At 40.0% G+C, this 18106-nt stretch overlaps 1 long non-coding RNA gene across 1 annotated transcript in view; it reads right to left on the bottom strand.

Annotated features, from left to right (window-relative positions):
- The window catches only part of LOC125721209 (uncharacterized), a 47266-nt gene that overhangs the window by 21870 nt on the left and 7290 nt on the right, over nucleotides 1-18106 (bottom strand). The window lies entirely within an intron of this gene.

Below are 18106 nucleotides of genomic sequence, written 5' to 3'. Positions count from 1 at the left end.
TCAGCTAATTTACTTTATCTCTTCATAATTCCAAATATCGTAAAACGGAGATACTACAAGTAGTTAAATTGCACAGACAGTGGAACTACTAATATCCCTCTGCGGAAATTAACCATTGTAAGAGTAATTATAGAAAATACTCTACTTCTTAAGGACAAATGCATACTGTGTTGGTGCTGCTAAAATAGCACTATTTGTTACATGTATGTGTGTATATATCAATGCTATATGACATAGTAATTTTCACAGCCATATATTCAATTGCTCAGGAAAAAAATAACTGGCTTGAAATAAAAAAATCATGATTGTAAATGTGTTTTTAGCACCGTTGAACAGACCCCTCCAAAACTACACTATATTGCCAAAAGTATTGGGACACCTGCCTTTACACACACATGAACTTTAATGACATCCCATTATTAATACATAGGCTTTAATGTGGAGTCAGCTCACCCTTTGCAGCTATAACAGCTTCAACTCTTCTGGGAAGGCTATCCACAAGGTTTAGGAATGTGTTTCTGGGAATTTTTTGACCACTCTTCAAGAAGGGTATTTATGAAGCCAGGCACAGATGTTGGATGAGAAGGTCTGGCTCACAGTCTCCGCTCTAATTCATCCCAAAGGTGTTCTATTGGGTTGAGGTCAGGGCTCTGTGCAAGCCAGTCAAGTTCCTCCACACCAGACTCGCTTCTCCATGTCCTTATGGACCTTGATTTGTGCACTGGTGCACAGTCATGTTGGAATAGGAAGGGGCCATCCCCAAACTGCTCCCGTGAAGTTGAGAGCATGAAATTGTCCAAAATGGCTATGGATGTTGCAGCATTAAGAGTTCCTTTCACTGGAACTAAGGGGCAAGCCCAACCCCTGAAAAACAACCCCACACCATAATCACCCCTCCATCAAACTTTACAGTATACTTGGCACAATGCATTCAGGCAATTACTGTTCTCCTGGCAAGCACCAAACCCAGACTCGTCCATCGGACTACCAGACAGAAAAGCGTGATTCGTCACTTCAGAGAACACGTCTCCACTGCTCTAGAGTCCAATGGCATGCTTCACACCACTGTAAGGCTTGGATGCAGCTGCTCGGCCATGGAAACCCATTCCATGAAGTTCCCTATGCACTGTTCTTGAGGTAATCTGAAGGCCACATGAAGTTTGGAGGTCTGTAGCTATTGACTTTGCAGACAGTTGGCGACTTCTGCACACTGTGTGCCTTAGCATGCGTTGTTCCCGCTCTGTGATTTTACGTGGCCTACCACTATGTAGCTGAGTTGCTGTTGTTCCCATTTGCTTCCACTTTGTAAATATACCACTAACAGTTCACTGTGGAATATTTAGTAGCGAGGAAATTTCATGCATGGACTTATGCACAGGTGGCATCCTATCACGGTACTGCACTTGACTTCACTGAGCTCCAAAGAGTGACCCATTCTTTCACAAATGTTTATAGAAGCAGTCTGCATGCCTAGGTGCTTGATTTTATACACCTGTGGCTATGGAAGTGATTGGATCAGCTGAATTCAATGATTTGGAGGAGTGTCCAAATATTTTTGGCAGTATAGTGTATATTAGGAATCACAAAACTGTTCCTTCTGTACCGTGAACCATAGGTAACTGCAGAGCTCATTGCTGCATTTACTAACTCTGAGCATAGGCAATGCTAGGCTTCCCTCCCAGGGGGTGCAAAGTGAGAGATCCCAACCAGTCATACAGACCAGTGCCGTGCAGAAACAGGGCTAAGTACTCAGTGGGGGGTGTGGCAAAGTTACCATTTGGGATGGAAAAATCAGCATGATGACCTCAAAATGGGAGGTACTTTCAATCGTTAGGGCTAAAGTATCACACATGCACATTGATATGACTAACATAAGCCATACAGTATAATTAAATTTTATTGAACTTAGTGTGTTAAAGTACCACTTTTATGTGATGAATAGAGGGTGCATGGCCTGCACCCTCAGTAAAATCACTGATGAAAATGACTGTTTTGCTTAGTTTTGTGTTTTATGGTAGCCTTATTGTAAAGTGGCACCCATCCTCTTTATCGAAATCAGAGTCACAGAAAGTCTGCATCCTACTGCGTGAAGCACAGTCACCACCTCACCTCGACTGCGTATGTTTGGGCTGTGAGAGGAAGCTGGGCTACCCAGAGGAGAGCCGCACAGACACAAGGCAAATAAGAAAACTCCAAACACGGAGCTGAGGCAAAACTACAGCCCTTGAAGGCATGAGGCCAAGGACCTACCCACTGATACACCGTGCTGTCATTTCAGCATTTTTAGTTACTTGGTGTCTGGCATGACTGTCAGACATGCATTACCGGGGACATGCATCAGTAGGTCAGCACAATTTGACTAGAAAACAGTGAGATGACTGCCATTGAGAAATAATATACAGCCGCACCTCAGTGTCCACAGGAACTGGGGCCAGGAGCCCTCTCCGAAACCAGAATCTGTAGATGCTCAAGTCTCTCATATAATAGCATGGTATTTGCATATAACCCTGGCACATCCTCCCACATACTTTAAATAAACTGTAGGTTACTTATAATATCTAATACAATGTTAATGCTATGTAAGTAGTGGTTGTACTGTATTGTTTAGGAATTAAGGACAAGAAAAAAAATCTGTCCAGGTTCAGTACAAACACTATCATCGTGTGGATTCAGCTTAGTGCTTCAGCTTAGAACTTTATGGAATTTTTTTAAAAATATTTTCAGTCTGCGGTTGGTTGACTCCACAGATGCGGAAGCGGTGGAAATGGAGGGCTGACGGTATCTACAAAAGCAGTGGCTGCCTTCCGTTTCAGTGCAAGGGGAGTTTTAAGTTTCCGTGTTAAGCTGATTTTAAGTTTTCGTGTATTTAAAAAATCATACTGTCCAGATTGTTTCTATGACAGATACAAAATTGTAGAATATTACACAAAGGTAAGCAGCCGTTCATAATGAAGTCGCTGCACAGTTTATTTCAATTACTTTAAAAAGTTCTGAGAGGAAGGGTATTTTCTTGTCCTTTGCCTGCCTGAAAGCAAACTTGTAGAGGATAGAGGATTGAATTTGCAGCAATACACATCAACCTGTGTGTTAATTACTACTGGAAGAGGATATTGCATGATTATATATATGCAGGGTGATGGATGCTGATCTGAGAATGATGAAATGATACATTCATCTTTTCTTCACTCTCCCCCATTCAGTGACCAAGGCTGGAGTTTTGATTTTCATGAATTAGCTGGTTTATTTTTTAGAGGCATTAAAGAGAAGACAGCTTCTAATTTAAACAAACAGAATGACACTTTCATCTGAACATTTCAACCAGGCAATCACTGGCAACACCATAATCGCCGTGTAACTGAACCCTCCGGCGTCAGAGATGCAGATGCAGAGCAAAGCAAAATCAAAGCCCAGAGCCAGAAGATGTGGTCAGAAGTATGAGCCGTAAGCCAATAGGATGCTCCTCGAGGTGCAGGTCTGCTTCATACCTCCTGCTGTCTAGTGATTGGAAGTTCGATTCAATCCTATCAAACTGTTTGTTTAAATTAACTCAATGTTCGATTCAAAGAATCAGTTGGGGGGGGGGGGGGTTCTGTTTGACATATAGTGCTTATATCTAAATATAAATTAAACAATAACCACACTATTGTCGCTGCTGTGTAGCTGTTTTATAAATTGTGCATCTAAAATGCATCTTGATGCACAAAACTGCCATAATGAGATTCTATGGCTGTCTCACTAGTTTTAAATGGAGAAAAACTATACCTTGCGTATTTTAAGTTTGCTGTATTTATTTGCATTTCTAGTTTCCTGTTATGTTACTATAAGAATACTGCTGTTCTTCAATTACTGTTAAATTACTTTAACTCAAACAGTATGTTTACTAAAACCTTGTTTTAATAAAAATATTGTTAGTTAATCTTGAAGTCTTATGAATTTATAACATTCATAATACACTTTATGTCTAATTTTACTGAAATACAATCTCATATGCAGACATTAGCTTGTAAAATATAAACAAACAATGAGCCTCTAAAAGCCAGTAAAGGTATCTTAAGAAATCTACAAACATTATGTCTGAAAATACTTTAGATACAATACCAAAGCCACAACCATATATATTGTATCTTTCATTCATTAACATGCAGAATATGTAACCTTTAGGCTTTAGTTTATATTGTATCGACCTAAATTCTAGTAAACGCTGTTCGCAAGGACTCTTGGGATTAGAATATTTACTAACCAGTTATTTTAACTCGTAACGCTCAAACAAACTTTCAGCATGATCAGAAACAGTCATTTGGTGAGTTTTGGTACTGAAGGGAGTCTAACTCGTCTTATGAGTCTCCCAAGTTTTGATGAGTAAGTGCTAAAGCTGAACATGCTGCACTCGGCAACTTACTGACTGCCAAACTACTCAGAGAGTCAGTAAACAAATTATCCAGTATGGATACTTAAATAAAGTGGGGAGTCAGTGAGACACAGCTGATGTGCCAGACCGACTGTGATCCTGAATGTACATCAAGTGCCAACAAACCAGGCAACTGCATACTACTCTGCAGCACCTGGCATAGCACTGTAAAGCACATCTGCTCTTAAGTCATGTTTATAAAATGTGATACGAATGTTACAGCATGCAAGACAGAGTTATGATTGTTCTTTTGTAATCTGAAATAAGATACGAAAACAAAATGAACTATATAAACTAAAGAAGCTAAATGAAAACTATAAATATTGCTTCCAGAACTAACTGAAATAAAAATTTAAAAATGTCAAGTACTTGACATAATTGCTATATATAAATACAATATATCTAAAGTAATGATATGTTTATCTCTGGTCCTAGTGGGATGCACTACAACCCAACATTTTGCAGAAGCTAGCAAGGTCCTACACCTTTCCATTTATCAACAAAAATAAAATTACTAAAACTTAAACTGAAAGTAAAATATATACAAACTAAATAGATATACACATTTAAAATAAAAAACTAAAGGCAAACAGGATTTCAAATGAAAACTGAAAATATATTTTAAAAACATCAAAAACTTTATTTAGAAAATCATATTTATAATAACACTGACACAAGGAGAAAGACGGCATGTGACATTGCAATTAGAAACACACCTGTATGTGATTCTTAGTTTGCAGCTGTCTGGGAGTCTTTATGATGTCATTAAGAGGAATCATATAAAATAAATGCCGGTATTTATGGACTTGCTTAACTTTTCCTCAAATCAGATAGCTACACCTCTTTCCAGTCTGATCAGAGAGGGTAGAAAAACGAGTTTATATACAATCTTTGGTCCAGTCTCTTTTCAGACTTCCTGCTACTTTTCCCCTGGCTAATAAACAATCAAAGCATGCTGAATGGACCAGGTGCATAGTTTCAAATTGAGTGGTGTGTGCAGCCCCCCCCCCCGCCCAGTGCAGTCTCCGAGGCCGGCTCCTGTGACGAAAATTACATCACCACAGTCGCGCGCGTGGTGTCACATCCACGTGCGTGAAGTATGAACGTAAAGCAGGCACATCTGCAGACACAGGACAGCGAGAACACAGATAGAGAGGTATCAAGGTCTGCAGGCACACAGTAGGAAACAAAACAGGCAAACAAAAGATGTCATCAAAATGGAGACAATTCCTCGCACAGCTGGTACCCGAGTCACAAAGCTGGATTTTTGGGTTAGCAAGATAGTTTGGGGCTAAATATGGGTCAGCAAAGGAAAAGTCCAGAAGATAAAGTGCCGTAAATACAACAAGTAATCTAGCTAACTAATATACCTTGGGGGGACATGGCTGGGGGGTTCAAACTCATCATATTACTGCATGGCCTGATAACCAAAAAATCTTGCTGGATGACACAGGTTCCTGGTCAAACTAGTTATATAGACTAGTAATCGGAGAGATGTGCAACTATCAGTACTGAGGGGAGAGAGACCAGAAAAGGGGACACGGTGCAGGGGGCAATTCTGAATTGAGGCATACAGCTGTGCTGAGAAATTGTATGCTAAAAATTGTATGTTAAATATCAGGAATTTGGGGATTCTCTGCTTCTCTCAGGACTATAATATTTTGGAAGGATTTTGGAAAGGATTGTAGTGGAAAGTCAGGAATCCATGGATTTCGTGAGGAAAAATGACAGAAACCTGTTACTTTACACGAATCTTACAGAAAACCTAGAACTTTCCTAACAGAAATCTGTCAACATACTTCAAGGTTGAAATCTCAGAAGCGTGAGAGTTAAGAATTTTCGTAACTAAGATGTTGTGGAATGGAGTGTAAAATATTTCCTTAAAGTACCTTCAGAGTGGAAGAGCAGGGATTAGGAGCTTTTTCATGGTTTAGAATGAAGGCTTAACTTCTAGAAGCAGACAGAAAATCTGCTACAGACTGACAAGAAAACTCAATTTATTGCCTTTTTCCTTCTTATTCAACTTATTGGCCAACTTTTATGTGTTTTTCAGCTGAAGGAAATGAAATGAAAACCTCTTAAAAACAATAATATTTCAGTTTTGTTTGGTCAATTGTTCCCAGGTTTGTGATATTATAAAACAATGTCTGTTAACACAGGTGTGCATTTTGGAAGCTTGGAAGGGAATCACAATTGCTTTCATCTGTGAACAACAAGGAAAAGCCTAATTCAAGCAGTTAAATAGACAAATATTTCTATGCAAATTATTCACATGACATACTGTAGCATGCCATTCAAAAGAAGAAGTGGAGGACGTTAATCACTATTTTTTGGGCTGCAATGAGCTTTGGAATTATCAAGCAAAGTCAAGTTAAGTAAAGCTTTATGGTCCTCTGAACCATGTACATACGTTATGTGCACCATTTGAGAAGAATGCAGGAATACATGTCAAATAGGAAATAAGTAATCAACAAAGAATATGTTCACTACAAGAAACCTGTAAGCACATCAATTTAATTTTATGCCTTTTCTTGAAGAGTGAAAATGTTGGTACATGACTCACATCAGACACCAAATTGTATATTGTGCTTGTCATTCGTGTGTCGCCAATTACTTCTTGTGTCACCAGTTACTTCCTCTGTCACCAGAGAGGTCCCAGTCGCAAGTTACTTTCTGTGTCATCAGAGAGGTCCCAGTCTCTAGTTACATCCTGTGGTGCCAGTTACTACCTGTGTCACCAGAGAGGTCCCAGTCGCAAGTTACTTTCTGTGTCATCAGAGAGGTCCCAGTCTCTAGTTACATCCTGTGGTGCCAGTTACTACCTGTGTCACCAGAGAGGTCCCAGTCGCAAGTTACTTTCTGTGTCATCAGAGAGGTCCCAGTCTCTAGTTACATCCTGTGGTGCCAGTTACTACCTGTGTCACCAGAGAGGTCCCAGTCTCTAGTTACATCCTGTGGTGCCAGTTACTACCTGTGTCACCAGAGAGGTCCCAGTCGCCAGTTACTACAGTACCTGTGTCGCCAGAGAGATATCAGTCTCGACACATTCTGAGCAATGGCACTTTCTTAGGGTTCAGTCTTTGCACGCCAGTGTTATTTGTCTCGTATTAATGGTCGTGGTGTCAGTTTTGTAATCTGTTTGTTTGGTTTTTATCTCTTGGTGTCATTTCACAACTGTGTTGTCCTCCGGCTCCAGCAACCATCTGCACTATAGCCTTCTTCTGTCAACACTGTTCTGGAACCTTCCATCTGGTCAGCAACCCCCCAGTGCAAGTGGTTACCTGTTTTCTGCTGTGCCCTGTCCTACGGCCTCAGGGATTGTTAGAAATAGCACTTGTTTTAGAAAAATCCCTTAGTACAGTCATGGCAGTTTTATGTGTTTGTTTGTCTTACAGGTTGTCAATGTGACTCATTCTTTTTTAGAACATTTTAATACCCATTTCAATATAAAAATACAAATAAAAAAAGTACATATATATATAACTGGAGATAAAATATTATATAATATGTATTTATAAGGCAGACATGACCCAATGTACAATTATGGTAATTTGCCCAGGTCCTGAGGCAGCAGAAGATACCCAGATCACCACACCAGCAACATAACACTTGTTTTTATTTTCCCTAGATGTAACAGGGCCAAACAACATCCACCTTTGATTCATTATTACATAGAGTCTTCAGACATACCCATGTGCTTTCAGACAAAACCGAATTGGAGGTTTTATGCTTTTTTTAAGTGAACAGTGGTTTCCATTTCGCTATTCTCTAATGCATCCCAGAATGAGGTATGAAATCCAGTGCAAGAGAATAATAAATATAAGGTATTTTGAAAAATATAGTTATTGATGTATTTAGCATTTTAGTTTAAATAAATAACAAAAGAAACCCTGAAACTGTCCACGTTTTAAAGATATTAGCATTCCTGAAAGAATCCATCCTTCAAAATATACATTAATGCCCAATATTGTTGCTAAAATGAGATTTTTAAAATTAAGTTAATTTAGTTGATAGCCATGCTTTCTCCACTCTGGTGGTAAAACAGAAGCAGAAACAGAAAGATTGTTATTTTCCTAACACATAAAACTTTATCTTCCCCATACTTCAATGTTGCACTGCAGCATTTTGCCGCTTGCAAGGGTGATATGCAAATGAGCAGCACTCACACTCATGACAAGTCGCATTTGTCCAGACTTATGGTTTTGGGTTTAAGAGAAAAATTAAAGTACCTCATCAATTCACGGCTTGGAGTCTTGGAGGCTCATCCATTTAAATGAAGCCGGGGGGTGGCCGACATAGACAGACCTCAAGGTGATTTCACAGCTCCCTGGTCTGTGAGTGCCCAGTTTGGTGACTTTATGGGATTAGTGTGCCTCACAAGCCAGAGCTGGATGTCAGCTAAGCACCGGCTAGCAGTCCTGCCTTCCCGCATGACATATCTCACTCTCACTCTGCGGCTTCCTGGGAATCTGAGGCCTCCCGCAGAACTATCCTCGGGCAGCTGATTTTAATTCCCTGCTTCTGACTTTGGCAATTAGTCACACAGGAAGCCTCTGACCAGCTGAAGAAATCCAGCTCTCTTTATTTAAGGTTTAAAGGTGTTTGTTATTTCTATTATTTCTTCTCTGGTAGATGTCTGAAAATGAAAGGTTACATACAAATAGACTTTGGTTATATTCATACACAGGCATGTTGCAAAAAGAGGCAGCATGAATGAGTTTAAAAACTACGTAGAAACTGATATTTGATATTAAAAGTTGCTGGTTGACACGAATTCCAATTAGCATGAAAAGATGTGTTTTTAAACCAAAGGAGTAGGAGATTAAGCTGAATCTGTGTCTTCTTGGGGCATTGAAGATGGTCCACAATGCGGCTTACAAGATCAAAGGGGAACTTTATTGTGAACTGAACTCAAAATAACCAGAAACAAATGGGGCCACAAAGGGTCTAAACAAAGGCACGGAAGTAATACAAGAAGCAACATGCAGACCAAGAACAAGCCTTTCAGCAGGGATCAACACAAACACACTCAGGTAACATGCAACACAGACAATAGTCAATAAGGGAACTGAGAACAGGCAAGTACTTTATACTTAAGTAACAAGGTAAAAAGGAGGGATATGTGTGGGTCATTTACGAATACTCAGACACCAGGGATCAGGAGCTACAGGGAACACCGGAAATACATGGAATACAGGGCATGGATACAGACTGGGTACAGGCAGGGTTAACCAGGAAAAGCAAGGAGAAATACTAAAGCACATAAACACAGGTAACATAATTAACATGGGGTTTACAAAAGGGAAAATGTTTGCCCATTGGCCAAACAGGGGAACAGTGGAGAGATCAGGACACGGCAACTCCGATTCGGTGTGGTAGTTTCTCAATAATAGGCAAGTGTCAAAATAATGGTATTCTGGCTTAAAAATAGGACATGGATAAAGCAATTTTGTTTTGTTAAAAATAACTAATGGAGTTCACATCTGAAGAGTGTTGGAAAGGGGATCTGGGCAAATTGGTCAGTTTGCATAATTCAGAGTACATTACATGTTCAATCGGCACAATGTGTTATACTGCAACTAAATGATATTCTTTTTGCATGAAAATATTGACAGGGCTCAATTGTCTGTCAGTACATTATCTATCTATCTATCTATCTATCTATCTATCACTTTCATAGTCAGGTATTTCATGGCAATCTTTAAAAATATTTTCAAATGATCTTCATATTTTCTTTACATGAACACACTAGAATAATGCACTATGAATTTTTATAATGTAGATTTTAAGAATTACTTTTACAGACCAATTTTACGCTAAATTTAACATCAAAAATCCTTCACTTTTAGTGGCAAATTAATGCTTCAAATAAAAAATAATTTGCAGCCTTGGATTAGATATATGTCACATTAAATATAACAAACTAGTCTGTAAAATTCCAGTAAAGATATATATGCCATATATTACAGCCATTATTGGTCGGATTATTGTGCACCATCAAATAACAACAAATGAGAAACCATTTCACGGCTGGCAGGCAGTTGTAACAGAAGATGTCTCAGATACTTCCTAGCTTACTTTTTCAGATATATGCAAACCTTAAACTTGTGATGCACACTTTGAGAATCCATACTAGGGTGATGTGTAAAAAGTTAGATAACTGACTTCAAATCCCTGAATCTGGTAAGAAACTGGATCAATGTTTGATAGCATAGTGAGCAAATATAAGCAGGTAAGAGGTAGAGTGGGTGTTTCAAAGAGTCTGGCTGCAGAACACTGAGCGACCTCTACTGTGGAGATAGGAATCACATGACCTCCACATCTGACCTGGATATGACACTACTGAAGCGAATTCAGTAGGCTGAGCATATGGATAGATAGCACCAGCGGCTGATTAATAAACTGGTTTGCCTAGGCTGCAGTCTTGGGGCCCAGAGTATATTTGTTTGTGAGTTGGTGATTGGTTAAAACTGAATGGGGAAACCAATTCTAAATTTCTTTTTTTTTTTGGTGTTCTTTATACTATTGTCTATTTTCTGGTATGCATAGTCTGTTTCCTGTGTAAAATGGATATTATGAGCCTAATCAACGAGTTTTCTACCAGGAAAGCAAGGAGGAAGACATTCTTATAGTAAGAAGTTCTGTATTCTTTTGGAATTTGCCCTCTCTGTACAGAGGTTTATGGAGGTTTATCTGTGGTTTATGCAGTGTATGATAAATGTGGCCTGGGTGCACATTGTGTTGACACACGCCGGATCAGAATGTCATGTTTATGGTTACTGCTATTGTAATGCCTTTATTCAGTGAGGTCTCTGTTACGCTCTTTCTGTTTCCTTCATATGACTGATGTGAAAGTGTAAGCTTGCCGCTTTGTTGTTCTTCTGATGTGATTCTCTTTATTAAAAGTATTTTACAGTTACTAATATGTATTAGCCTCACATCTCTGGGACCTGGGACAAAGTTAAAAATGTAATTTTACAAATGAGTTTTACTTAGAGAGTTTGTTTGCAAAGACAGAAACATAATATTGACTCGGGAGAAGATGAGTTTTCTTACACTATAATTTGTGTAAGATGTACAGCTGTGGGGGCGGCAGGGTGGTGCAGTGGTTAGTACTGTTGCTTCACATCTCTGGGACCCGGTTTCGAGTCTCCGCCTGGGTCACATGTGTGTGGAGTTTGCATGTTCTCCCCATGTCGTTGTGGGGTTTCCTCTGGGTACTCCGGTTTCCCCCCACAGTCCAAAAACATGCTGAGGCTAATTGGAGTTGCTAAATTGCCCATAGGAGTGCATGTGTGAGTGAATGGTGTGTGAGTGTGCCTTGCGATGGGCTGGCCCCCCATCCTAGGTTGGTCCCTGCCTCATGACCATTGCTTCCGGTATAGGCTCCGGACCCCCCGCGACCCAGTAGGATAAGTGGTTTGGAAAATGGATGGATGGCTAATATTTATTACTTTTAAAGGTAATTTATTTTGTCATTCTGGGAAGTAGGGGCAGTAGACAGGTCTACGGAAATTACGACCTAGACACCCATGAACACGTTAATCTACCACTGGATGGCATCTTATTTCCATTAAAATTCTGAAGACGACTCTTTCTCATAATATCATAAGCTAGATAAAAGTGAGAATTTCACACCAAAACAGCTATTAAAAATAGTGTATTAGCATCCATCCTCATACATTTAAAATGATTATTAATGACTATCACCAGAAAAGAAAATGTGTATTTTAAAAGAGATTATTTAAGTAATTTCCCAATGTTACACTGACATCATATCCAGCGCTGTTGTGGAAATCATGTGATTTCCGGCCCCACAGTGGAAATCCTCCTAGTGGATGTGGCCCAGTGTTCTGCAGCCAGATCGTCTTGGTATTTTCTGGTAAAGAACAGGTGTTTGGCATAATTAGCCGAGGCTGTCACTGATTAGCTTTGCTGAACAAATCTGAGAGCCTTCAATCAAGTGAAAGAGGCTTCTTATTTAAAGGAAATGATTGTTTGGTATGGGTAAGGTGCTAATTAGTTCTACATGGTATTACTTTAAGTGAAATTTCTGCAAGTAACACTTGCAATATTTATAAAACAAAAGCAGCTGGTGAAATTACCTGAAACAAAATATATCCAAAAAGAAATGGTTATTATATACCAGTAGAGTGTGTCAAATACGTTGACAGTCTTGCCTAGGGTTTCGTCAACACACACAAAACAGTGCCAACAAATCATTATAGTGCATACATACAATATATCATGCAGCTGTGTGTTAATAGATTATGTATTTTTTTTTATATGTTTATTACAAAATAAAACTTCTGGGTCCTATCTGTCATGCCCAGCTCGTACGATCCTCGTGTGTGCCACGCCCCCCTGATTATCCACGTGTGCTTCCCTAATTGTGCCCAGCAGTTCCTAGTTATTTTGACTTGTCTGTTCTATATCAGTCCACGTCTTGCCCTGGTTTTTGTCCGTCATTGATGTTTGTCAGTTATGTGATGTTAGTCGATGTCAGTGCTGTTATTCCGTCCTGCCCTTCCCGTAGCCGTCTTCCCCCTTAATAAATCCCCGTTTGCCCCGACTTTTTGCCTCCCTGCTTCGTCCTTCCCTGCCTCCTTCCTGCCAGCCTGCCCGTCCGCAACCATGCACCCTGACACTATCGTAGAAACTTTGAATAAATTATCTCCATATTTATCTTGTTTTTTCAAACCTGGCACTATGAGGAAAAAGACTTGTACCACTAATGTGGTAAACATCTACAAGCATGAACCTATCATAAGAACATAAGAACTATACAAACGAGAGGAGGCCATTCGGCCCATCAAGCTCGCTTGGGGAGAACTAAACTAATAGCTCAGAGTCGTTAAAATCTTATCTAGCTCTGATTTAAAGGAACCCAAGGATTCAGCTTGCACTACATTATCAGGAAGACTATTCCATACTCTGACTACGCGCTGTGTAAAGAAGTGCTTCCTTAAATCCAGTTTGAAATGTTCTCCCGCTAATTTCCACCTATGGCCACGAGTTCGTCTATTTGAACTAATGCTGAAGTAACTATTTGGTTGAACAGCATCCAAACCTGTTAGAATCTTATATACTTGGATCATGTCCCCCCTCAGTCTCCTTTGCTTGAGACTGAACAGATTTAGCTCAAGTAACCGTTCCTCGTATGACATTCCTCTAAGACCAGGAATCATTTTTGTGGCCCTACGCTGCACCTTTTCTAAGGCCACAATGTCCTTTTTAAGATATGGTGACCAAACCTGCACACAATATTCTAGGTGAGGTCTCACCAAGGAATTGTATAATCTTAGCATTACCTCCCTTGACTTGTACTCCACACACCTGGAGATATACCCCAACATCCTATTGGGCTTTTTTATTGCTTCCCCACACTGGTGAGAATGGGACATGGAAGCATCAACATACACACCAAGGTCTTTTTCATGATCAGCTACCTTTATTTCAGTGGGACCCATAAAATACCTGTACTTTATATTTCTGCTCCCTACATGGAGTACATGGAGTATCATGTTATGTAATAGAACTTATCATGTTATGTAATGTTAATATGCAACTCACCAAATGGTGTTTGCCACAACTAAGAAGGGGGAGGAGTGGTTCTCAATGAAAAATGCATCTGATCCACTAGGTCATGCTTCATTTCATGTGTTTCAGGTGGTGAGCATCTATTACCAATGTTCCACATTTATCCTTATCATATCGATATACCTGGTACAATATTTAATGCATTATAGACTAATACTGTCACTAATAAGGATGTTCTTAATGTTTGGATGTGTTGTGCTCCCCTTAGCATAACGTACAATTTTTAACATTTTTGGATATCTTTCATGATGTAGTCCAGAAATTATGAAATTTAGAGAAATCAGAAGTGACAGTTTCTGTTGTGACCAGTGTGGCATTTTCGTGGATCTTGGCTGGTATGTTTCTACCTGGGGAGGGCTGTACTGTATGTTAGCCATCAACAGTAATGTCATCATCAAGCAACAATGTACTTGGCTGGGGTATTACTCCGACCACCTCATCGGTATCCTCTTGCCAATAGAAACAACATTACATACTAAACTTGGCGGTGCTTCTGATAGTCTTGAGAAGGTGCTAAAGGAGCAGAATGTCTCTTCCAGAATGTCTTTGCATATCAAATATTATCTTTTCAGGGAAAAAAGACTTTGCAAGATACAACTCCACTGTTTTGCAGGGGATAACGCTGTAAGAGTCACTACTACTAAGTTAGAGGAAACAGTGTTTAGAATATCTCTGGATTATGTAATGTCTTGTTTATGTGTGTCTCAGCAGGTATGGATGCTGTGCCTGTAATCACAAGGTCACTAGTTCTATCAGTACGATTTTGCTTGAGCAAAGCCCTTAAGCCCCAGCTGGTGGCCCCTAAACATTGTTTTGGATAAACAAAACCGCTAAATGGGACAGTGATACTATATTAATCTTTATGGGGAAAGTTTCTTTTCGCTTTGCCCCATCTTAATCTCCATGAGACGCATGTGGAGGTGTGAGCAAGCTTTGGGGGGAAGGGGGTGGGTCACTAGAGTGCAGCACCTCTAGAGCTGGGGGTTAAGGGCCTTGCTCAAGGGTCCATAGACTGTTCAGTTAAGGTCAAGGTTACAGGCCCAGAAGCTTAGCCTACTAAGCCACACACTGCCCCCTAAATAACTTAAACATAGTTACACTTTCGTTTCAACGAGCAGGTTAAGAAAATGGATGGATGGATGGATGGATGGATACACTTCAGTTTGAACTGGAATGTGTATCATTCCTCTGTGCATTTTGTAATGAGTTTAAATCCCCCGCCCACAGTCAGTGTGTGGCCCTGTACAGTATGTAACAAGTTCTTCAGATACTATCACTGGCTTTCAGCTAGATAACAATAAGATACAATATCAATGTCAGGGTCTGCACCCATCTGTCGGAGTCTTTCATGTCGGGGATACAAACATGAATATGACTAAAATTTTCAGCCAATAAGGGCAAAGTTGTGTCATCATGGAGGCGATTCCAGTTTGTGCAGCCGGCTGAGAGGTGCTGCACGATCTGTTTTAAGTCGTCTTGCTCTTGCAAGGTTTTTGTAGCATGTGACATGTGACACGTGGTGACATTTTGCGGCACCGGGTGAAGTTGGACAAAGAAATCTAACCCTGATGCATTGCGTCAGGACCAGAATGCATTGCTTTAAGCCAGCGCTGTAAGTGGCTTCATGAAGTCGAACGCACCTAATGTTTTCAGTTCTGTTAATAAACACCGTTCATCCAGTGAGCTGCCAGTGAAAGAATTTAGCGGCATCACCTGTGTTGTGCCTTTACCCTGAGGGAGTGTGTTAAAAGCTCCTGTGGTTGGGTTACTTGTTGGCTTATTTGATGAAAGGGCACTATCATTGTCACTGTCAACGGGGGAAGCCAGCCACTCGCTGTGCATTTAAAACATGGCACAAGAGGTCGCCTGTGACTCTATTAATGCGGGCTGCCTCTGTGGGCATTTGAAAGTCCTCTAATGAATGTGACATTTAGACCCCTCAGCAGGAAATGGAGAATGCTGAGCAGTCATTATCAGTGCTAAGGGCTTAACTATTTTTCACAAAGAAAGTCCCTGTGGGTCCCCAAATATTTTTAATTTAAGGAGAGAATTGATGGTCAGTATTCCATGAACTGAGTCAAAAGATATCCTCACACCAAGCATTACAGCGACTTTAGCTGTGGATGTTATGCATAATATTAAATGTAACATGTTGTACAGACCTGTATGTTTTGATTAATATCTTGATAATGGGACACAGTTACAGAAAATCTGACTTTAGTATCCTGGACCTGAACACAATGGATGGTCACAGATAGCCAGCAGGCCAGCTTTCAGCCTCACTGTGCTCTACTTTCCAGTTCGTGTGCCTCCGGGTGCTGGTAGTATAGGGACCACTAACTGTGAGGTATCTCTGAGTTACAATGCGTATCGCTAATAACAGGGTTGAGCGACTCAAGTTCAGATGATTAGTTATGAGGAACAAAGACTCAAAGAACAAAGAACTAGACCAGAAACCAGGTAACAAATCAAAGGTATGACTAGGAACGATCAAACCAGTCTCAATCACAGAGCCAAACCGATAAACAAACTTGAACAAAACTGAACAATGTGACATTAACTAGACCAGAGATCAGCAACCTTTTTATAGCAAAGAGCCATTTTCTCCTAAATGTCTGACCCAAGATTTACAAAGAGCCACAATGGGTAAAGAAAGGGGATTGAGATACGATTTTTTTATATGATATGTGTATATATGCATTTATTACAAAAATAAAAGTTTAACTACTTACAAAAATTATTATATAAAAAAACTACTTTGGGGGGAGCAGAGGCTTCTCAGGTTTAAATCACTCGAACGTGTAACAGTGCAAGGGCGACTAACAGTACAACACTGATTAGTTCTGTAGCGATAGTCTTCACCCTCATCCCTCCTTTCGTTTGGCTCTGTAGTCGTCTGCTCTTCGCTCACCGCTTCAGTACTGTAACTGTGCTGACCGAGCAGTGCAAAATGTACTCGCCACTCTGAACTCAGCTGGCTATAATATATAAATCGGAGAAAATATAATCATTTTTACAAGGACCTGGTAAGACGTGGTGACGATTTACTACAAAAAGTATGAAAGAATTAGGAATCCCAATAAACGCTGAAGCGTACATCCAATCTTAGGTGCTTAAGAAACCACTGAAAACATACCATTTAACCAGAGAGGTAATCTCATTTTAGCAAATGACTTTGAGGAAGATAAATTACGCATTTAAGACGTAACAGAAGCGTGCGATGGACTGCCTCATTCACATATAGCTAAAGAAATATCTGAATGAAAAATAATATTAACCCATAAATAAATTATTTATTTTTAAGAAAGCATTATTATAATATGCTAAGACATGAAAATTTGAATTCGCCTATCATTATGAGAAGAGACGCAGCCACAAGTTGCTGTCCCCTGAACTAGACAGAACTGAAATAGAGTAACTGTACATTATACAAAAGTAGGTGATTATGCTTTGAACTCATGTGGAGGTGGATGTGGTCATGAAAACAACCACACACACTTATGGCAGGTAGCTAGCAAGCTTTGGTATGTCTATGAGTTTTTTGGAACTCTTGCTATGGGTTTCATTTTTCTTTAATGACACTGAGAAAATGTCCAAAACAACATGGCTGCCCCCAGTCTCTCCTCCCTCTCTACATGTTCACGTCTACAGTATGTGTCCCATATTTGGCAGACGTCAAATGTCCAAAACAACATACAAGTGATGGCATATAAAAACCTAAAAAGGCTTCTACGCTGAAGGAAATAAATAAAATGACCAAGTTGTCATAAAGGGTGGATCTGGGATTTAAAAACGCCTTGACATGCGATAATAGGGCTCAGCTTCTTCTTTGTACACCTTCACAGCCTTTCTGTGGTGCTCACATTGCGTGAGTATTGAGTTATGGGCAAGCAGACTCTTAATTACTCCGATGAATGCTGGGTGATGAGTAAACGGCCAGGAGGCTCTTTCACCTTTCAGTACCGATTCCATCATCTGACTGCCGCTGATCTCACCCATCGTCACATGTGATTGTCATTGTCCCCTACTCCTGATGGCAGATGGTGCCCTGATGTCCTGTGTCCAGGCACAGGGCTGTCCCCTAATGTTAGCCTCACA

The sequence above is a fragment of the Brienomyrus brachyistius genome, unplaced genomic scaffold, assembly GCF_023856365.1.
Source record: "Brienomyrus brachyistius isolate T26 unplaced genomic scaffold, BBRACH_0.4 scaffold32, whole genome shotgun sequence".
Lineage (NCBI taxonomy): Eukaryota > Metazoa > Chordata > Actinopteri > Osteoglossiformes > Mormyridae > Brienomyrus > Brienomyrus brachyistius.
This window is presented reverse-complemented; position numbering and strand designations above follow the sequence as displayed.